The following is a 24,233-nucleotide window of genomic DNA, read 5'->3' as shown; positions in this document are numbered from 1 at the left end:
TTAGTGTCTCAATAGCAAGACACAGTAGAGAAAGAGAAACATAGTAACTTTACAGTGGAGTAATCAGGAAGATACTCCCACAACCAAATGTTTAAGATTAACATAGCCAGCAGTAAGCCTTTTTGATATTATGTGCTACTTGATATGCAATTAGAAGAGCACTTTACCTCTTTGGCAAACTTTTAACAAATCCATAGCCACAGTCTAATCAAGAGAAAACATTACATTAAGCCAAATTGAGGAATTTTCTACAAAACACCTGGCTGGTGCTCGTCAAAAGTGTCAAGCTCATGACAAAAAAAGAAAATACTAAGAAATTGTCACAGACTCAAAGACACTAAAGAGACATGACAGATAAATGCTATGTGGCATTCTGAACTGGATCCTTCAATAGAAAAAGGACATAGGCAGAAAAACTGGTGAAATACACATAAAATATATAGTTTATTTAAAAGCAATAAAAAAACTTTACTATTTTAAACTCCTCTTTAAATTTAAAAGTATTTCAAAATACAGAGTTTAATAAAATTGTTCTCAATTTCACTAGAAATAGGGGAAATGCAAATTTAAAACATACCAATAAATAATCAGAAAGACAATTTTAGTAAAGTTTGACAATACTAAGTGTTGACAGAATTATATGGAGCAATTAGGACTTCTTTTAGAAGTTCTAGAATCATTCTTCTTTCTGATTAAGTAAATTTATGCATATATCTAGAAAACTGTTAAATCTAAATGTTATGCTTACCTATGGCCCAGAATATCTACTATTAAGTATACACCTAATATATACCCATGAGTGCTCACGTGTACAAAAAGGGACTCACAAAAATGTCTGTAGTAGACAAAAAAACTAACATTAAACTCCCAAACAGTAGAATAAATAAATAATGTTTTTATTCAAATAAAGGTTTTACTCTATCTAGTAAAATCAAATAAACTGCATCTGCACACAACATAGCTGTGTCTCACAAATATGTTCAGGAAAGGAACACAGATACAAATGAATATATATTGCATTTTTCCATTTAAGTAAAGTGAAAAACAGTCAAGCATATATGTTGTAATTTAAATCAGGATGGAAGTTAGCTTTGGTAAAGAAGGAAGAGGCTCTGATAGAAGGGAGGACATTCTGGAAAGCTGATAACGTTTTATTTCTTTATCTGTGTTGTGGTATCATGGTTTACTTAGTGATAAGTTATTAAGTTGTCCATTTATGAGTGTGGACTTTTCTGTATGTGTTTCTTACTTCTACAAATATGTTTTTAAAAATATATGAGTGAATATAAGATTAACAAATCAAATGCATAACTGTCAAACCATTAGTAGAAAAAAATGTACAAATAATACAGGCAGGTCTTTGCTTTGCATAGATCTAGTATGCATGAATTTCAGTTACCATGGCTTAGTTAAATAAAATGAGATCCTATAACATGATTTAAATTTTATTTACAACATGTATTAGCTGTGAGTAATTGCATAAAATACAAACTTTCTTGCTGGCTCTTCAGGCCACAAATCACTACATAAATAAATTATGTACATCATGATCAGTTGCATCATGTCACTTCTTTCAAAGTTGACTGAGAGTGGTTATTGCATGTCTATTATTAAGTTTATGCACAGAGAACAAATGCGTAGTTTTGTTTTCTCCTTGTTTCTGAGTGTTAAGCCATGTGCCAACTTAAAAAATAAATAATCAAAAGTGAGAATTGGACAACAAAGACAAAAGAGCAGCAAAGGAATAAAAATATGTTGGGAGGGAAATTTGAATTAATGTAAATAGAGTTATAGAAGAAATTGATTATCAGGGAAATGTTGACATTGATATTATTTAAGAGATTCTAGATATGCAGCCAAAAGAACTTAATAAAGACAAACAACATAAATTAGGTAAGCAATAGCGACAAAAAAATTTGGAGATGTTCCATAGGAAGTGAAATCAGCAAAAAGCTTCATATTAAAGTAACCCTAGAAGATGTTTCACGATGTTAAAACACAATGTATAAAATATTGGTATTCATGACACAGAAAATATGTTCACTCAGTTAAACTCAATTTACACAATGGGAAGTCAAGTACTGGTCAAACAATTATTCATATTTTTGCAAATAAAGAAAATACTTTAATTCTCAATGTTTTCAATGTTTGAAATTACAATGTACTGAGCAACTATTAGTGTAATTTTAGTAGCAATTAATGTAATTTTTAATTTTTTCTATACATTTATAATGGACAGTTTTGAATTTCTTAATAAAAATTTATAGGAGACAAAATAATTGTAATATTTTCCTTGATTATTAATATTGCTTGCATAGTTTCAACCAGCACAGTCATTTTTGCAATCTGACCCTACCGTGCTAAACAAAAACTCTAATATAATGAGACACAATGAAATAAAATACATGTCCATAAAAGGTGGAATATATGAAAAAGACAGCAAAGCCTAAATATATAGTAGTAAGAAAAATTATAAATGGGTCACTCATTATAATTCAGAGGTTCTTATGTTAAGCTTGAAAGTTCAGCATTGTACAGTTTATACAAAATACATATAAAATGACATTATGCAAAATACTTCAAATAAACTGATACACACACATATATATATGCACATATCATATATATACACCAATGGAAACCAAAATAAACCTAAGGTAGCAATATTAATATGACATATATTAGAATTAAAACTTAAAGTAAGACGTTAACAGAAAAATAAATGTCACTTTATTCTTCAAAAAAATCATAAAATTCTGAAAATATATTAGGCCACAAATATCAAATTCAAAAGATTTGGTGCAAACAAATGCCATTCTTTGATCATACACTATAAATTTTGAAATAAAGAGCATATCAGTTAATGAAATGTTCCACCTGTTTGTTAAGTTTAAAAATGTGTAAAATCTATGTCATGAAGAAATCGTAATGGAAATAAGAACTTATATGAACTAGAGTGTCAGTTCTAGATTACAAGCCTATGCTATTCGGTTGTGTGTAGGAAATTTGTCAACTTCAATGCCTTTATTAAGGAAAAAGAATGATTGAAAATGATGAGTAGAGATGATTTAAAAACTTTATTACACAATTTAGCTGATAAAAAACCTTATTACACAATTTAGCATAAAACTTTAGTGAAATGAGGGTTAAGGAATATATAAGGCATATTGAATGTTAATGAATAAATAAAAAAGTAAAGAATAATTGAGTAACTGATAATTACCCTAGAAAAACACAAGAAAATGAAACCAAAGCATGAGTGGGAAGAGAAAGTATTGGAAACCAATTAAAAGCAAACCAACAAGCAACAAAACAATTTGTGCCACAGAAACATGGTAAGTTCAGGAACTCTGAGGTTCACAGTGATGGTTGTGGAAAAAGAAGAAAATTGACTGAAAATTGTCTAAGAGGCAGTTAGATAACCATAAGTATTCTTCAATGCCAGCAGAGGACTGTTGGTTGAATTCTGAAGACTGATATGTAGTGGAGTGCAAATGTCTTGTCTTATGGAAGATGAAATCAAAGAGTGTCTAAGTGCAGAAAGATGGATGATTTATCTTTGATGAAACTGATCAATTCTGAAGAACGTGAAACAGATGCTGACATTGGGAATTAACCAATAAATTACCCACATATTTATTTGTTTACTTATTTATTTGTGTGTGTTTTTTCTTTTTTCTTTTTTTAAGACGGAGTCTCGCTCTGTTGCCCAGGCTGGAGTGCAATGGCACAATTTCTGCTGCTCACTGCAACTGCCACCTCCCACGTTCAAGAGATTCTCCTGCCTCAGCCTCTCGAGTAGCTGGGACTACAGACATGTGCCACTACATCCGGCTAATTTTTTTTGTTTGTTTATATTTTTAGCAGAGATGGGGTTTTTCCATGTTGGTCAGGCTGGTCTCAAACTTCTGACCGCAACTGATTTGCACCTCAACCTCCCAAAGTGCTGGGGTTACAGATGTGAGCCACTGTGCCTGGCTTGCCTACCTATTTATTTGCTCCATTCATACACACAGAGCTTTGAAGATGTCTTTTGAGTATCTCACTGTTCTATATGTGTATATTTTTTAATTTTAAAATTTTATACTTATGTTTCTGTCATCAATAATTATTTCATAGGGAAATTGTTGAATACATAACAAATAAAATAAATAGGAGCAACTAGTGGGAATTAACTAATTGGCCTTTTGGTTTACATATTTGTTTATTTCAAGTTTGGCTACTAAAAATCTATACTCTTAATTCTAATGACCATTAGCTGAGCTAATATAATCTTTCTCATGAACATGCAGATCTAAGGATTCTAGGCCAGGAAACTCTTCTGCATCTATTTTGATGGTTAATTTTAATGTGTCAACACGACTAGGCAATGGGGTGGCCAGATATTTGATTTAACATTGTTTCTGGATGTATCTGTGAGGGTGTTTCTGATGAGATTGACATTTGAATTGGCAGAGTGAATGTAGAAGCTTGCTCCCTCCAATCCACTGTAGGCCTGAATAGAATAAAATGGTTGTATAGAAAATAATTCTCTCTCTGACTGTCTTCAAGCTTGGATATTGGTCTTCTGACCTTAGAATCAGACTCAGCCTGAAATTTACACTACTGGCTCTCCTGGTTTTCAGGCCTTTGGACTTAGACTGAAACTATACCATCAAGTCTCCTGGGTCCCCAGATTTTAGACTGAAGATTTTGGGAGCCAATTCCTTATGATATAAATATATGTATATGTTCTGTTTATCTTGGGAACTCAGACTATTAAGACTAATAGATCCAATTTTAATAAAGCCTAATAATCATGTACACAGCATCTGATATGCAACATCTATCTAGGCTCTGTAAGATTTCTTCATAGTTACTGCACATATTCTCAATGTCACTTTCAATTATTTCTTCAACTAATTCTTACTCCTAACTCTCTCCTCTTCCCTTCACCATTACAAATTTTACATATTACTTAGAACTCTGCTCACATGTTCCCACTTTCATAATGAGGAAGAAAAAATAAGAGCAAACAGAAAGTTTAAATAAATCTGAATGACAAACTTTTCTGCACAACATTAAGAAATTTCCTTTCCTGGTTTCTTCATCTCACACTGATAGCCTCCTTTTCTGAATTTCTTTAATAGTTAAATATTGGTCCACATGATTCAATGATTTATTTCTTCCTGTGTTTTTGGCAGAAGCTGCTACTTGTTTTCCAGTATACATTCACTTCTTGTTTGTTAGTAATGAAATCAGTTTCTAGCTGGTTGCATGGTCAACCAGATGAAGATTACATTTCCCAACCTCTTTGCACATGACCATATGTGGTTCAATCAAGTATAGGAATTGACATATATGACTTCATGGAGCTTTTTTAAAATGAAGAGTCACACCTTTCTATTTCCTTCCACCACCTGCTACCTCCAGCAGGACCCATCCTTGACCATTAAGTTGGAGGCCACATCAAGGAACGGCTGTACAGAGAACTGGAATGCTTCTGGGTTTTTCCAGTGGATGGAAATCCCATACACTTCCCAGACTGCTTTATTTTTGAAAGAAATCTCTCTCTTCTTTAAGCCACTACTTTTTAGCTCTTTTTTCACTTGAATCCAAAATTAAGCCTAGCTGATACTTACTACTTTATAATTGTTTTATGGGTTTTTTAATGTATTTTTTTCTCCTTTGTAAAAGTTTAAGCTGTTTAAGTGACTATTGTACCTCTCAGAGGGGGACAGAACTCAATTCTCAGTTCCATAGTAATAATCAGTAAAAACTCATTAGATTGATTGATAATCACCATTCTGCTCCCCTAAATACCTAGGGGCAAGACTTCAAACTGTGGCAGAGTTGTGAAATAACCCCTCTGAGCAAGTTTATAAATCATTTAAGGTTTCCATTTGTCTGTGAAGTTTCACAGCACTGTTCTTTAGGCAATGTTAGACTGTAGTGTACAAGCAAGACTCACCTACTTCTCAAATATATTAAATCCACATAACAAGTATTTAACTCCCTACCAAGTTCACTGTTAAGAACCCAAATGGCTATTTACGTCTCTGTTCATATATTGATACAGCAGCATTTATTGATTTGTATGCTCTGCTTATGACTATGACATTAATCCTTATTAACACTAATGCAGCTTACCACAACTCTAATTAAGATTCACCAGGATAAAATTGAGATTGGGACAATTCTCATTTTTGCTTAAACTAGTTTGTCCATTCTCATTTGTTGGACTTGTCCTATTCATTTATTGGAACTGTTGCTTTTCATTAAATCTGCAAAGCAATGTTTCATTTTGATAGAATGGTGCCTGAGAAAATCAAAATGTATTTTTCAAATCCATTTACAAAAATAGAGAAAAATGAGCATACGAAAGGAATCAAGTAGTATTATTAATGTTATTAATAATAATCACTTTTATTGAGGATTTTTTTCATATCTGGGGATTTTAAAGTCTCGAATTATGTTAAGCTTGAAATATAACTGCTTGAGTATTGAATGGAGACAACTGTAACTTTTACATCTTGGAATGTGGGATCAGAGGAAGACTTTAATGTGACAATATTTCGGTTACACCATGGGATCCTGGAAGCTGAAATGCACTCTAGACTCACTTTTAAATTCAATCAACTCACCATATGTGGGTTCCTTTTAATTAGCAGTGATGGCATCTTGAAATATTTATTTCCCAAATGTAAACTTATAAGTATGTGGTCTATGCTATAAAATATTACACAATAAGAGGACTTGTAGAGACCATCACACCCTCTCAGTAACATTCTCTTTAAACCGTTTCCACTCCTGTAAGATTTGCATAGAGCATTCCATAAGAGAAAAGTTGAACAATACCCGAACTAAATTATGGCTTCTGAACATTAGGACATTATTATCATACTATTTGTTACTCAGTTATGAAAGGAAAATTGCTTCCCATGATGATGCCAAAAGATGTTGAATTCTCAAGCCAGATCTTTATCTCAAGAGATATTCAATTATATTTGTGAAACAATATAACAATACTTGTGAAAATATCTGAAATGACCACTCAATTTGGTTCTGTCTTTGCTTTTTTCTGTTTTATTGTTTGTATATGAGATGATCTGTTTCCCATGTAATTAAAAATTAATTTTATTTTCATTTTCAATAGTTAACACATGCATCTAATATCAAATTCAAAAGATAAAAACAGTTGTACAGTATAAAGAAAATTAAGCCTTCTTCCCATCCTTTTTTTAGGTAATCTAATTCCACTCTTGGAAGGCAACCACTGTTACCAGTTGCACAGATATATTTTGTGTATATCCAGGTATACATAAATTTTAAAAATTGCATTTACTAACTCAAAGAGCATGCATTTTAAAAAATTTGATTAGATGTTGTCAAATTGTACTCCACAAAGACTGCACCTATTTGTATTCTACCAACAGTTTATAAGAATACCCGTTACCTGGTAATCTCACCAACACTTCGAGTAATAAATTATTTTGTTATTTACCAGTAGGATAAGTTTTAATTAGTGTCTCCCATTTCAATATGAATTTGAATGGTTTACTTGGCCCATTTTTATTATTGGTTTCATACATAGTCTTTTGCTTATTGATTTTTATGAGATCAATTTATATCTTAAAAGCTGTTCTTATATTAAGGAAATTAAGCCCTGTTCTGCACTCTGAGTTCCAAATATTTTACAGTTTATTATTTGATTTTTTACTGTATATATCATTGATTTGGAGAATTTAGATTTTTTTATGTAACTAAATTGTATCAATATTTACTTTTATGCCCCTTCATAGGCGGTACTTCCAAAATCCACCCACAGACCAAGAACACATATGAAAAACTATTATATTTCTCTAGGACTTTTACATTTCTTGTCTTACATTTTAAATTTTCATCCATTTGTCTTTTATTTTGGTATTAACTGGAAACAGAAATCCAGCTTATCACTTTTTCAGATTATGAATAAGCTGTCTCCAAATCATATATTAAATAATCAATTTTCCTACTTGTTTGTAATGCCATCTTTACTGTATACCAAATATTAATTTGGTAATCAAATGTTAAGCTGGTACTGAAGAACTTTACTATGGTCCAGCCAACCCTCAACACTTTATATATGATAACTCATTTTATTCTTAAAATTATCCTACTCAAAATTCCTCTGTATGTCTTCATATGTAGGACTGGTTTTTACTGGCCCCTGAGAGAAAACTGTTAAATATCTAAGACTTATGAAGCCAGTTCTTAAATATAGTCGTTATTTTAAGTCAAATTATCAGCATTAATTTAAGCAAATTATACCAAAAACAAAAGTAATAAATATTTTAAATTTTCCTATCTAATAATTTTACTATTATTTATTCTCTTAAGGTGATGCACAACTATAGATATATACATCTCTAATTCTGCTTTTGGTAACATCAAGTATATAGCTTGGAATTTATCATGGTGGAGTAATTACATCACAGAAATTTGCAAAAAATCAAAGCTTTTTTCTCCTCTGTAAATACATTGTTAACAATTACCATCACACAATTATTATGTGTAATTACATTTATGTTTATGTATTTTTATCTATGTATGTGCTGTGCACACCAATGTTTATGTATACACATGTGTATATGAATGTGTGAATACGTGTCATATGTGTATATGTGATTCATATATTCTATGTACATGAATCATATATTTATGATTGTCTATACATTTTAAGATGTTCAAATATCTTTCCTTATCTGTTTGCCTGTTCATCTGGTATTACCAACCAATTTTAATTATTGTAATTTTATAACATGTTTCAATATTGCATGAGAGAGTTACAGATTATTATTCTCTATTCAGAATTTGTTCCTCCTATTAATGTTTTTAAAATTATCTGCATTATTTTTCTTTGTTTTCATCTAATTTTCCTGATAATTGTTGTGCTATTTTAAAAATTGTGATTGTTAAATTCATAAACTACTTAGCAAGATTGGTGTGTTTTTAGTGTAAAGTATATTTACCAGGAACACAGTATTCGTTTTCATTCACTAATATTTTCTTTTGCTTTACTCAAAAGCTTTTCTGAGTCTTCTTTGTTTTTCCTCTGCACTCTCTCTAAATCATGCTGGTGCTGTACGTTCCTTAACGATTTGGTTAAATTCTTCTTTTGAAACTTAAGTCTATTTTTCTTGTTCATTTTGTTTTGTTTTCAAGCCTAGAAGTTGGTAATGGGGGTAGTAAATCACTTGGCTATTTTCTCTTTACTTGTATGGCAATTTGTCTGTTTAGATTTTATTTTCTGAGTTCAGCTTTCATAATTTTATATTTGTCCTGAAAATAATTCATTTTATGCACACTCTCAAACAGATATGAGCAAAGCAACCACTGAGCATCAGCGGTGAGTGCCCTGCCTGCAGCCTCCAGGAATTCTGCAGCCAGCATCTGCATCTCTTTGCATAAGGCCTTTTTCTAAATTGTGGAAGACAGACTGTAAGTGTCTGGGAACGCTGGGAGCAGCATTCAAGCAATGACTGATAGAAGTTGATGTGTGTATATCCCAGTTTCCTCACCCCATGAATGAGGTAAATCTATGGCTTGTGCTTTAAATGCATTCTCAGGTTAAGCTCCAGTTACTTACCCATGGTAACAGCTGTATTGATGACAATCTTTTATTGACTGTTTTGTCTTTACTTTTTCCCTTTGACACAAACTGCCCTGAGCCTCACAATTAAACTACTTGCACCAGAATCTTTCTCAGAGGATTAACTTCTAGACAGATACAAACTAACATACAGATTGAGTTTCTTATCTTTCAATCTGTGTCTCTGATTATTTCTCTAAATTTATGTTACTTTTGTTAATGTATCAGCTTACTGTCTCTCTTATCATTATTGTTTCATAAAAATATGTATTTTAAGGATTTTCAACTGAGGGAATTCCTGCCCTGAGAAAGTATTAAAAATGTTAGGGTGTCTTAATTGTCACAACGACAGAGAAGGATGATATTTACTTCCAAAGGCCAGAGATGCAAAGTACCCTTCATTTATCATTATGCAGCCTCATAAAACAAACAAAAAAAATCCCCTCTAAAACAGCAATTGCAACCCTGTTGAGAAGTCTACGTTATTAGGTCTTCTGAAGAAACAAAGTGCTATTGCTTTTCTGTTTTTTAAATTTTATTTATGCTTTAATATATGATCTTTTTTTCTTCTGTTTACATGGGACTTATTTTTCTATTTGGAACATACAAGTGAATGCATAAGACTTTTATTTGCATTTTAAATGATAAAATCAATTTTTTTTTTTTTTTTTTTTTTTTTTTTGAGACAGAGTTTCACTCTTGTTGCCCAGGCTAGAGTGCGATGGCACAATCTCGGCTCACTGCAACCTTTGCCTCCCGGGTTCAAGCGATTATCCTGCCTCAGCCTCCTGAGTAGCTGGGATTACAGGTGCCTGCCACCATGCCCGGCTAATGTTTGTATTTTCAGTAGAGACGGGGTTTCACCATGTTGGCCAGGCTGGTCTGGAACTCCTGACCTCAAGTGATCCACCCGCCTCAGCCTCCCAAAGTGCTGGGATTACAGGCGGGAGCCACTGCGCCTGGCCAAAATCAATTTTTTTAGTCTTGTTCTGTCAACCAGGCTGGAGCGCAGTGGCGCCATGTAGGCTCACTGCAACCTCTGCCTGCCAGGTTCAAGTGATTCTCCTATTTCAGCCTCCTAAATAGCTGGGACTACAGGCATACACCACCACACCCGGCTAATATTCATAGTTTTAGTAGAGGTGGTGTTTCACCATGTTGGCCAGGCTGGTCTCAAACTCCTAACCTCAAGTGATCCACCTGCCTTGGCCTCCCAAAGTGCTGGGATTACAGGTATGATCCACCATGCCTGCTCTGAAAAAATCAATTTATATTCAAATATTCAAGGCTAGGAACTTTTTTATTAACTGTATCTTATAGTTTGTGCTTATTATTCTTATTTTCTTTCTTTCTTTTTTTTTTTTTAGAGGCACGGTCTTGCTCTGTCACTCAGGCTGGAGTTTAGTAGTATGATTGTAGCTCACTGCAGCCTTGAACTCCTGAGCACAAGCAATCCTCCTGCCTCTTGAGTCATTGAATAGCTAGAACTACAAGCATGTGCCACTATGCCTAGCTATTTTTATTTTCTTGGAGATATGGGGGTGGGGGGTCTCGCTATGTTGCCCTGGCTGGTCTTGAACTCCTGGACCCCAGTGATCTCCCACCTTAATCTCCCAAAGTGCTGATGTGACAGATGTAAACCGCTGCACCCAGACTTATTCTTATTTTCTAACTATAAAATTTATATTTACTTTTTTGGTTACTCTTAACATTTTTTAAGGTTTTTTTTGCAAAAATTTTCCATGTGGTAAATTTTTGTTGTTATTTTGTCATTGTGTTGCTTATTGCTATTATTAACTTCTAATTTTATTGAGTTATGATTATAGAATAAACTTAGTAATACTTCCACATTTGAGAAAGTCCAAGAGTCTTTGTGGTTTAATATGGGTCACTTTCATTGTGATTCTTTTTTACTTAAAAATAAAATGTATTTTGTTTCATTTCAAATAAATACTGCTCTTTAAAATATTAATTATACTATATACTGCTTTTTTGATACATTAGTTACACTCTCACATCAATATGTTATTTCAATTTTATATATTTTTATTTCTTCCTTTCTGCCATGAACTCAGAGAGGTTAAGATTTTTTAAATGTATTTTTGTCTATTTGTCCCTATATTTGCTTTATACATTTTGATAGAGAGCTAGCTGCCATCTTGACAATAATAACTTATCAGCTTTATGTGTGTATTTTGCTCTTTGTCATTGTAAAGTATCCTCATCTCTTTGCATATTTTAACCTAAATTCTATATTTTTGATAGGGTTATTTTGTTCATTTTTTTCTTTTTAATTCCATTTGTGAGTAGACCTTTTCTCCATCTTTTTTTTCTTTTAACATTTCCAAAGTCTTGTGGTTTTGCAGTCTTTTGAAATCAGGACTTATGTGAATTATGTTCTATGATCAATTATAAAGTGCTTTATCTCTTACTAGTTAAGTTTAGAACATTTATTTATTGATATGACATGTACTTTATTATAATTCTGAATTTGTATTTATATTATTCCTTCTGTTTTTAAAAAATATTTTGTGTGCAGTTGTGCTTGTATCTTTGTATTATTTGATCTGTATTCTCTTTATGTTCTCAAGCATATTTGTGCTTATTCTGATAAAATTGAAGTTTTGAATTTTGATTATTATGATTTTAACCGAATATAATTTTAAAATATTTAACAAATACAATTGTATATATTTATTGTGCACAACATGATGTTTTGAATCATAGATATGGTGTGAAACAGCAAAACTGAGCTAATTAACATATGTATTACCTCACATACTTATCATTTTTGTGATGAGAACACTTAAAATGTAATCTTTTAATAATATTTAAGAACACAATATATATCGTTACTAACTATAGTCACTATGTTGTATCACAGATCTCTTGGACTTTTTCCTCCTATCTAGCTAACATTTTATATCCTTTGATCATCAACACCCAATTCCTTTCCCATCTTTTGGTAACCACCCTTCTACTCCCAGTTTCCATGAGTCCAACTCTTTTATAATTTTCATGTAAGTGAAATCATGTGGAAATATTCTATCTATGCCTGGCTTAATTTGCTGAACACAGTGTCTTCCCAGTTCCTCCATGTTGCCAGAAATTATAAGATTTCCTTCTTTTTCATAGCTATATAGTATTCATGTATTTATGGACACTTAGGTTGAATCTGTGTTGTTGGCTATTGTGAATAATGAATGCTGCAGTGAACATGGGAGTGCAGATATATCACTTCACCATACTTACTTTATTTCTTTTGAATATGTATCTAGTATTGGGATTGCTGGATCATGTGGTCGTTCTGTTTTTAATATTAGAAGGAACTTCCAGATTGTTGCCCATAATGGCTATATAGTTTACATTTTCACCAACAATGTGCAGTAGTTCCTTTTTCTCCACATCCTCACCAATACTTGTTACCTTTCATCTTTTTGATAATAGCCATTCTAACATGTGTGAGGTCATCTCTGATTATGGTGTTAACTTATAATTCTCCAATAATTAGATATGTTGAGCATTATTTCATATACCTGATAGACATTTTTATGTCTTCTTTTGGGAAGTGGCTATTCAGTTCCTTTGCCTGTTTTTAATTATTTGTTAAATTGTGTTGCCTTGTTTGAAGTCCTTATATATTTTGGATATTAACCTTCTATTGGATGTATGGTTTGAAAATATATTCTTCAATTCCATAGGTTGTCTCTTCACTCTATTAATTGTTTCTTTAACTGTTGAAAAGTTTTTAGTTTGATGTGGTCTCGCTTTTCTATTTTCACATTGTTGCCTTTGCTTTGGGACTATATCCAAAAAATCATTGCCCAGACAAATGTCAGAAAACATTTTCCCTATGTTTTCTTTCATTAGTTTTACAGCCTCAGGTCTTATATTGAAGCCTTATATCCAATTTTTTTACGTATGGTTTGAGATAAGGTTTAATTTCATTCTTCTGCACATGACATCCATTTTTCCTAACATCATTTATTGAAGAGACCGGGATTTCTCCACTGCAAGTTCTTGCCATCTTTGTTAAAAGTAAATTGACTATAAATGTATGGACTTGTTTCTGAGCTCTCTATTATTTTCCATTGACTAGTTTTTATGCCAGTAACTGCTATTTTGATAACTTTGGCTTTGTAGTGCATTTTAAAGTTCTGTAGTGTAATGTCTCCAGCTTTGTTGTTTTTCCTCGACATTACTTTGTCTGTTTGGGTTCTTCTGTGGTTCTATGTGAATTTCAGAAATGCATTTTTCTATTTCTGTAACACATGTCATTAAAATTTTGATGCAGGTTGCATTGATTTTATTGGTGAAGATACTGGGTCCTGGACTTTTCTTTGTTGAAAGGTTTTTGATTACGAATTCAAATTTTTTACACATTACTAATCTGTTGATATGTTATATTTCTTCATAATTCATCCTTGGTAGTTTGTATGTATGTAGGAATGCATATATTTCTTCTAGCATATCCAATGCCTTGTCACATAATTGTTCATGGTAATCTCTCGTGATCCTTCTATTTCTGAGATATCTGTTGAAGTGTCTCCTTACTTACTTCTGATTTTATTTGTTTGCATCTTCTCTTTTTTCCTTAGTCTAGATAAGGATTTGTCAATCTGTTTATCATTTCAAGAAAACAACTCTTAATTTCACCAATATTTTCTATGTATTTTCTGGTATATAATTTATTTATTTCTGCTCTGATCTATATTATAGCCTTCTATTAATTTTGGACTTAGTTTGCTCTTTTTTTTCTCTACTTCCTTCAGGTATAAAATTAGTTATTTATTTGAGATCTTTCTTATTTTTTATGCATGCATTTTTACTATATTCTTCCCTCTTAGAACTATTTTCCTTGATTATATATGCTTTTGCATATTGTGTGTCCATTTTATTTGTCTCAAATTTTTTTTTAAATTTCCCTTTCCATTTTATTTTTGACCCATTGATGATTCAGGAGAATGTTGTTTAATTTCCATGTATAGTGTTTTTTAGTAGTTCCTCCTGTTCTTGATTTCTAGTTTCATACCATTTGGTTGAAAAGATACTTGATATGACTTCAGTCTTCTTAAGTTTGTTAAGACTTATTTTGTGGCCTAATTTATAATTTATCATGGAGAATGTTACATGTGCAATTCAGAAAAATATATATCCTTCTGCCTTTGGATGGAGTGTTGTGTACATGTCTGTTAGTTCTATTTGAAGGAAAGTGTAGTCTAAGTCCAATATTTTCTTATTGATTTCCACCTAGATAAACTATAGCTGAAAGTGGGATATTAAAGTACTCTACTGTTATTATGTTACCATCTATCTCTCCCCTCAGATCTATTAACATTTGCTTTATAGATTTAAGTGCTCTGAAATTGGGTCTATATATATTTATAATTATTATATGTTCTTGATCAATTGACCCTTTATCATTATGTAATAAAATTTAATTTTACAGTTTTTTACTGAAAGCCTGTTTTATCTGATATAACTATAATTACCCCTGCTCTCTTTTGGTGTCCATTATGTGGAATACTTTTTTTATGCCTTTACCTTAACCTATGTGCAATCTTAGTTGTGAAGAGGCAGCATGTATTAGGGTCTTGTTTGGTTTTGTCCATTCAGCTACTCATCTTTTGATTGAAGAAATTTGTCCATTTACCTTTGAGGTAATTATTAATAAGTAAAAACTTACTTGCCCATTTTGTGGGTTTTTTGGTTGTTTTATGGATCCTTTATTCCTTTCTTCCTCTCTTCTTGTCTTCCTTTGTGATTAGGTAATTTTCTCCAATGGTGTGCTTTGATTCTTTACTTTTTAATTTTTGTGTATTCACAATAGGTATTTGTTTGTGAATACATAAGTGTCACATAAAACGTCTTATAGTAGGCTGTATTATGTAGATAACAACATAACTTTGATTGTATTAAAAAAAACTCTATTCTTTAACTCCACTTTAGCTCCACTTTTGTTTTATGTTCTTGATGTCACAGTTCAAATCTTTTTTACATTGTGTATTTATTTACAAATTATTGTGGCTGTTACTATATTACCAGCTTTGTCTTTAAGCCTTTATATTAAAAATTTAGTAATTTACACACCACGATTGGAGTGTTAGAGTATACTGAATGTGACTGTGTACTTACTTTTACCATTGAGTTGTATATTTTCGTATGTATTTGTGTTACTAATTAGTGTATTTTTATTTCAGTTCAAACAACTCCATTCAGCATTTCTTATAAGAAAGATCTGGTGGTAACGAACTACTTCAACTTTTGTTTGTCTGAAAATGTCTTAATCACTCCTACATTTTTAAAGACAGCTTTACCAGGTAAGGTATTCTTTGTTGGAGATTTAGAAACAAATCCTTCTGCACTTTGAATATATAATTCCACTGGCACCTGGCCTGTAGGTTTATGCTGAGAAGTTCATTGCTAGCCTTATTGAGGCTACCTTGTATGTGATATGTTCTTTTTTTCTTACTCTTTTAAATATTCTGTCCTTGTCTTCAATTTTGACACTTTGATTTTAATATATCTTGATGTACTCTTCTTTGATTTGAACTTGATTGGAGATCATTAACTTTCTTTCACCTGGATATTTGTATCTTTCCCCAGCTATAAACACTTTTCTGCTATAATTTATTTTAGTAAAGTTTCTTCTCTTTTTCTAAACTCCTTATTCCTAACATAGTTGCTCTTTTGCTGTGTTCAATAAATCCTGCAAGCTTTCTTCATTCTTTTTTTTTTTTTTTTTTTTTGAGACAGAGTCTCGCTCTGTCACCCAGGCTGGAGTGCAATGGCTCAATCTTGGCTCCCTGCAACCTCCACCTCCCGGGTTCAAGCAATTCTCCTGCCTCAGCCTTCTGAGTGGCTGGGATTACAGGTGCGTGCCACTATGCCTGGCTAATTTTTGTATTTTTAGTAGAGATGAGGTTTCACCATTTTGGTCAGGCTGGTCTCAAACTCCTGGCCTCATGATCTGCCCGCCTCGGCCTCCCAAAGTGTTGGGATTACAGGCATGAGCCACCGCACCTGGCCTGGTTATATCATAAAATTGAAATACTGTTTTATTCATTTATTCTGCTTGCATTCAGTTTTAATGTTTTCATTCCATTCATATGTATATATATATATATAATTTAACTTTTAAGCAATGTAATTAACACAAATGTATTATTTAAAAGTTAAAATTGTATATAAAATATGTATTTAGAAAAGATTAATTCATGCTTCTTCTACTCTGCTGTTACCCACAACTTCTAGGTAACTACTTTTTATCTTCTTCCATTTATTTTAAAAGAATAACCAAATACAAATACATTATATCACTTTCCAATGACATATGTAGATACTTATCAATAGTGTATATTGTAAAGCTTTTGAACTTCTGCTAATCGACTAGGTAAAATATAAAAGTTTTAGTGTACATTTCTCTTTTGTTAAGCAAGGTATTTTTCCTGTTTATGGGTAATTTGTACCATTTTTTACATTGAAATATGTATGTTTTTCCTTGAAATATGTATGTCTGTGGTCTTTTTATTCATCATCTCTATATACTGAGTTTTGTTAATTATTTATTTTTTTGTATATTGTGAAAATTATCCCTTTGTCTGTTATATAAGTTGCAAATAATTTCTCATCCGTTTGTCATTTGTCATTTGACTTTGCTCACATTGTTTTATTTCCATGCAAATGTTTTTTATTAATATGTAATTACTTTATCTATTTAATAAATTGGATTTATAAATTTAATGTAACTATCCACATATGATGGGTTTTGTTCAGTAAAAAAGATTAAAAGTAATCTAAGCAGAGTTTCTTGTTCATCTAACCTGGCTTCTCTCCTCCCCCATGTCTGTGCCACGCAGACACCTAAATGTATCTTTTTGATGTTTGATTTTAGCTTCCAGTGAAGTTCCTAGAGAAACATCCTGCAAGACAATGTTAATCTCCCATTTTTTATGTCTCAAAGGTTTTACACTCTATTGCCAGCTCACATTGTACTCTCACCAGTTTGGCAAATATATTAGCTGAAATTTTCTTCCTGGTGTCAGGTTATACTACCCCAAGTGAGAAAGGATTCCAGTCTCCTCATGCCTTCAGAAAGACTCTCTCCTTTTATATTGAGCACAGTTTATTCTTTTTCAGTGGTTTTTGAAAAAGCATTCTATTTGAAGTTAGTTTGGTTCCTTTCCTTTTCCCTTATTTGATTTTGTTTTTATTTTTTTTTTCAACTTTTATTTTACATTCAGAAGGGTACATGTGCAGGTTTGTTACCTGAGTATATTGCATGATGCTGAGGTTTGTTCACAGACGATATGATTTAGAAAACTCTAAAGACTCCACCAAAAGGCTCCTGGAACTGATAAATGACTTCAGTAAAGTTTTGGAATACAAAATTAATGCACAAAAATCAGTAACATTTCTATACGCCAATAATGTTCAAGCTGAGAGCCAAATCAAGAATGCAATTCCATTTACAGCATCTATGAAAATAAACCTATTTTAGGAATACGTCTAACTAAGGAGATAAGAGATCTCTATGAGGAGAACTACAGAACACTGTTAAAATAAATCATAGATGACACAGACAAATGGAAAAGCATTCCATGCTCATGGATTGGAAGAATCTGGTTCCCTTTGGCTGTAAGGGTGGAAGTGACACTTTTTCCTGTCTCTACATTCTGAGACAGAAGACAGAAACTCCAGGATAATCTCTTTTAATATCTTCTCTATTAAATAATAATGTAAAAAAGACGTTTAAACTCCTAGAATGACTACTGAATACATGCATATACTGTACTTCTTCAGTATCCATGAGGTATTGATTCCAGAACCCCCCACAGATACCAAAACCTGTGGATACTCAAGCCCTTTATATAAAATGGCATCTTATTTGTGTGTAACTTACAAATGTCCTCCTGTACACTCTAGATTACTTATAATACCTATGTAAATACTATACAAATAATTGTTATACTGTATTTGTATTTGCACTATCCTTTATTGTTTTATTGTTATTGTTTTGTTTTTACGTTTTGAATATTTTAGATCCATGGTTGGTTGAATCCATGGATGTAGAACCCACACACAAAGAGAGCTGACTGCTCTCTCTCTCTATATATATATATATATACATACACACACACATACATATATATATACACAAACACACACACGTACATACACACATACATATATAATATCTATATCTACAAATATGTATACTAATATGGTTTGATCTCCATATTGTAAGAGGTACTTATATAGATAGAGCTCAATATTAGAAGTGGATAGCAAGTTGGAGAACACTGTACAAACATATATATTTGATAAAATGTCATTCTACGTATGTATATATAAAATATTGTACCACATATACCATATGTCTGTATATAAATGCATAGACTATTAATAATCTAAATCATGCTCACAAAATGTAAAATAGTAGTTAGATCTAGGGAAATAGGAAGTAGTCTGAATGAGGAAGTAGTCAAAGTGGACATCCTTTTTCTTGTACACTATAACTGATAACTTTAAAAAAGAGAGAAAAATTGGTTCCAGATATTACTTCTATTTATATTATCTGTGGTGATAGTACAGGTGATAATAAGAACAAAACAGTATGGATATTTGTTGTAGATGTAGACAAGCTGGTTTTAAATTTACATGAAAGTTGAAAAGAATTAGAATGCCAAAAACGTTTTGAAAAAGAACAAAGTGGATCACTCACACTACCTAAGTTTATTTTATAAAGCTAGTATAACCCAGACAGCACGGTACTGTAAAAGGAAAGACACATAGATCAATGAAACAGTAAAAAGTCTAGAATTAAAACTACACAAATGCAATCAATTGTTTTTTTGACAAATGCAAAGGCAATTGATGGAGAAACAATCAACTTTTCCAGATTATGATATTGGGGCAATCAGATATTCATATACAAAATAAATCAAAAATCAGACTTAATCTCTCTTTCAGGACTAATGTAAAAATTAACCCAAAATAGATTATAGATATAAATATACACATGAAACTATAAGAAAATAAGAAAATTGATATGACCTTGGATTAGATATATAGTCCTTAGATATGACACCAAAATAAAAATTTGTAAAAAATAAATTGAAAAATTAGACTTAAAAAAATTGAAAATAGAAAAACTCTTGTCTGCAAAAGCATTTATTAAGAGAATGAAAGGACCATTTATGGATCAGAAGAAAACATTTGCAAATCACTTATCAAAGGACTTGTAATCACAGAAATAAACAGGCCTATTTAAAAAACATGTGGACAGTCTAGGTGCAGTGGTTCATGCCTGTAATTCTAGCACTTGGGGATACTCAGGCCAAAGGACTGCTTGAGGCCAGGAATTTTTGAGATTAGCCTGGGCAACATAGTAAGACCCCATCTCTACAAAAAAATTAAAAATTAGTCAGGCATGATGCTGTTCTAGTAAGTAGTGAGTAGTAGTTCTAGCTACTCAAGAGACTGAGGTGAGAGGATCACTGGAGCCCAGGAGTTTGAGGGTGCAGTGATCTACGATTGTAGCACTGCACTCCTCCCTGGGTGACAGAGGAAGATCCTATCCTTAATACATACATGGACAAAAGATGTTAAAAATCATTCAAAAGGGAGGATATAAGTATGGCACATGAGCATATGAAAAGATGCTCAACATCATTTGTCATTTTGGAAATGCATATAAAATGGCAACATGGTACCATTTTTTTAAATTGCTTGAAGAAAATTGAAAAAAAATGCTGACAGGTGTGAGAAGTGACTGGAATTCTTGTACATTGCTGATGGAAATGTAAAATGATGTATTTGGAAAATAATTTGTGAGTTCCTCATAAAGTTATGCTTACTTTACCATTTGACATAGGATTATTTTTTTCAATGATTTGTCCAGATGAAATAAAAATGCATGTCATGCAAATACTTATACGAAAAGTTCATAGCAATTTTATTTTTGTTCTTTAAACCTGGAAGCAAACCAAGTGTCTTTCAATAAAACTAGAATGTTTTTGATGTACACAAATACATACAAAATGATGTTGTGTATATATATATATAATGGAATACTATTCATCAATAAAAAGAAAAGATGATAGTGTTATCATTTAACACAGTAGTTCCATTTCTGCATATGTGCCCAAGAGACACAAAAACATGTTCACAAAAAACTTGTAATGAATGTTCATTGCAACATTATTCATAATAACCAACTATTCTTAAAAATTGGAAGCCATTCAAATTTCCATGAATTGATAAATGGCAAAATAAAAAGGAGTTTATCCATACAATGGAATGTAATTTGGCAATTAAAAATAAATGAAGTACTTACACATGCTATACATGGATGGAACTTGAAAACATTATGCATCCTATGTGAAAAAATCAGCCACATATTGGATGATCCCATTTATATGAAGTGACCAGGATAAGCAAATCCATACAGAAGGAAAAATTGATGGCTTTTCTCAGAGCTGTGAGTTTCATGAAGGAAAAAGGGGGGAGGGTGTGAGAAGAACGGGGAGTAACTGCTAATGTTTACAGGGTTTTCTTGGGGGCTGATGAAATTTTCTAAAATTGATTGTGAGAATTGTTGCACAACTCTATACATAGACTAAAAAATGCTGAATTGTACCCATTAAATAGGGGGATTGTATCCTGTTTGAAACTCAGTAAAACTTCTAAAACAATAAATGCAATTTTGATAGATGCAACAATGTAGTTAAGTCTCAAAGGCATTACTGAGTTAATAGGGTTGATCCCAAGAGAACACTCTTTTAAAGTAACATATCATAGAATTTAATTTAGGTGACATTCTTGAAAAGATCTATGGTGATAGAGAACAATTCATTGTTTCCAGGGGTTAGGTATTAGGGGAGGGCTTTATGACAAAAGGACAGCATGAGGAAATTATTTTGGGTGATGAAACTGTTCTGTATCCTGCTTGTGGTGGTGGTTACACAAATCTAATCATGAGTTTAATACCATAGAATTATGTAACGAAAGAAAATATTTCTGCTACATAATTTTTTTAAAGTAAAATGGAGAGAAACATGACACAAAATATCAATATGCAGAAGAGAAATTTTATGTTTTTCTTATCTGAGGGTAGTATTTTTTTAATCTTTTTACACTTTTAAAGTATTTATCTTATGTACCCAATGAATACCTACTTAACGAGAAGTTGTCAGACATCCACTTCACTCGGTAAGGGCATCTTACCAAAACTAGCCCAAGGAAACAAAAACAAAAAAGACTTTCCTGAGTCCATCCTGGGCATCTTGACATGTAACTAGGTTTTTGACACCTGACTAGGCTTCTGTATTCTGCACCCAGAAGCTCTTAATGGCTCTTCTGACATAGTAAGTGTTACTCAATGCCAGCCTCATTGAATACCTCAACCACTAATCTGCCCATGTGTCTTATTCTGAGTGGAACATATCCTATTTCCACTATTAGAGTCTTAAAGGTAAAGAAAAAGGATGTATACTACAAGTTTTAAATCCATCTTATTATCCAACTAAGGAAATTAGATGATCAGTTTATCTTAGCTCAATAATTAAGTTATGTCTGCTCCAAAATCTCTTTAAAAATTATATTAGCATTAAGGCTGAGAAGATAGTTGGTGGAATTAAATACTTGTAGTACCACTCCCATCTTATTCCTTTCTAATATAGGTAAGGTCTGATTTTGTCAATGTTTTTATACCTCTCACTGAATAAAGAGGATTACCATTTCTAAAATTGATTAATTTTTCCTTGAACTATACTTTGTACCTTATAGATTCTTGGAAGTAATATAAACATGTGATTATGCTGACTTTATCGTAAGGTGTACATCCACTGATGTGAGTTTAAACAAATCTATTTAGATGTATGTTCATATAAGTATCTTGTGTTGACTAAATTATAATGGAAATAGCATAATACAGTGGACTACCTTAGCTGTCTTTTTCCAGAATTTCAGTTTCCTCATGTGGCAAAATGGTGGTAACATATCTACCTGGCCTGCCTACCTTACAAAATCATTGTCTCAATGTTTTTAGTAATATAGTATGTGACCATTCATTCAGTCACCTTTGCCAGAAGCTAGGGCCTCATAATGGAATCTACTTTTTCATTCAATCCTCTAAAACCATGAGATCAGGCATAAGAAGGTATGATCTCAATGTCCTAAGACTATCACCTGCTCATACACTCCTCTGCATTCCTTTGCACACTCAGATAAGGGCTTCATTCTTATATGGATTACTATAACTTTCTATCTGAATATCTTATTGCAATTTTTTTTTTTTTTTTTGAAACGGAGTCTCTCTCTGTCACCCAAGCTGGAGTGCAGTGGCACGATCTTAGCTCACTGCAAGCTTCACCTCCCGGGTTCACGCCATTCTCCTGCCTCAGTCTCCAGAGTAGCTGGGACTACAGGCACCTGCCACCATGCTCGGCTAATTTTTTGTGTTTTTAGTAGAGACGGGGTTTCACCATGTTAGCCTGGATGGTTTTGATCTCCTGACCTCTTGATCCACCCGCCTCGGCCTCCCGAAGTGCTGGGATTACAGGCGGGAGCCACTGCGCCTGGCCTGAAATTTTTTACAATCACAATAATCTCCCATTATTACCCCCATTCTATCTTCACACTGATGACATGATGGTCTTCCTAAAGCAGATATCTAACCAGGTCTTCCGATCCCTTTAAATTCCATCAAAGTCTCCTTCTTGAGATAAAGCTCAAACCCCTTATACTAATCACGATATAAAATATAATAATAATCTGACCTCTGGTTGCCTCTGCAGTTTCATTTTCCACCAATGCCCGTATAAGCATGATTTGTTCAAATCCAAATCAACCACTTGCAATTGAGTAAAGACAGAATCCTATTTCATACCAATGTAGCACAGGTGTTTATATGTTACGCTCAAAATGTCTATCTTGCCTCTCTCCATCTCTCCTTTTGTTTTCCGAATGCCTACAAGTGATTACAAAATCATAACTAATCTTTGGGAGGCTGAGGCATGGGGGCCACGAGGTCAGGAGATCGAGACCATCCTGGCCAACACGGTGAAACCCCATCTCTACTAAAAATACAAAAATTAGCCTGGCGTGGTGTCGCCGGCATGTAGTCCCAGCTACTCGGGAGGCTGAGGAAGGAGAGCTGCTTGAACCCAGGAGGTGGAGGTTACAGTGAACCAACGTCACACCACTGCACTCCAGCCTGGTGACAGAGTGAGACTCAGCCTCAATAATAATAATAATAATAACTAATGAAGTTAAAAGTACTATAAAGAATTTCCTGACCACCATGCTAAGGTAGAGGACTCTTATCTTTACTTCTTGAGTACTTTATCATAACTCTTATTATAAGCTCTTAATATACAGACTTACTGCCTTTCTTCCCTCACCACACTGTAATCTTCACAAAGGAAGCATTACCTCTTTTTTTTAACCTGTGTATCTAGCACATGACATAGTCATTTGTATACTACAGGTACTCTATAACTTTTGATTGAATAAATGTTATATGTAAAAGTATTTTATCAACTACAAAAAATCATCAGAATATAAATCACTGTGATCATTACCACCCACAAGTTAAATGTTAGGATGGTATAATATTTTA

The sequence above is a fragment of the Pan paniscus genome, chromosome 17 (assembly GCF_029289425.2).
Source record: "Pan paniscus chromosome 17, NHGRI_mPanPan1-v2.0_pri, whole genome shotgun sequence".
Lineage (NCBI taxonomy): Eukaryota > Metazoa > Chordata > Mammalia > Primates > Hominidae > Pan > Pan paniscus.
Note: the sequence above shows the minus strand (reverse complement) of the source record.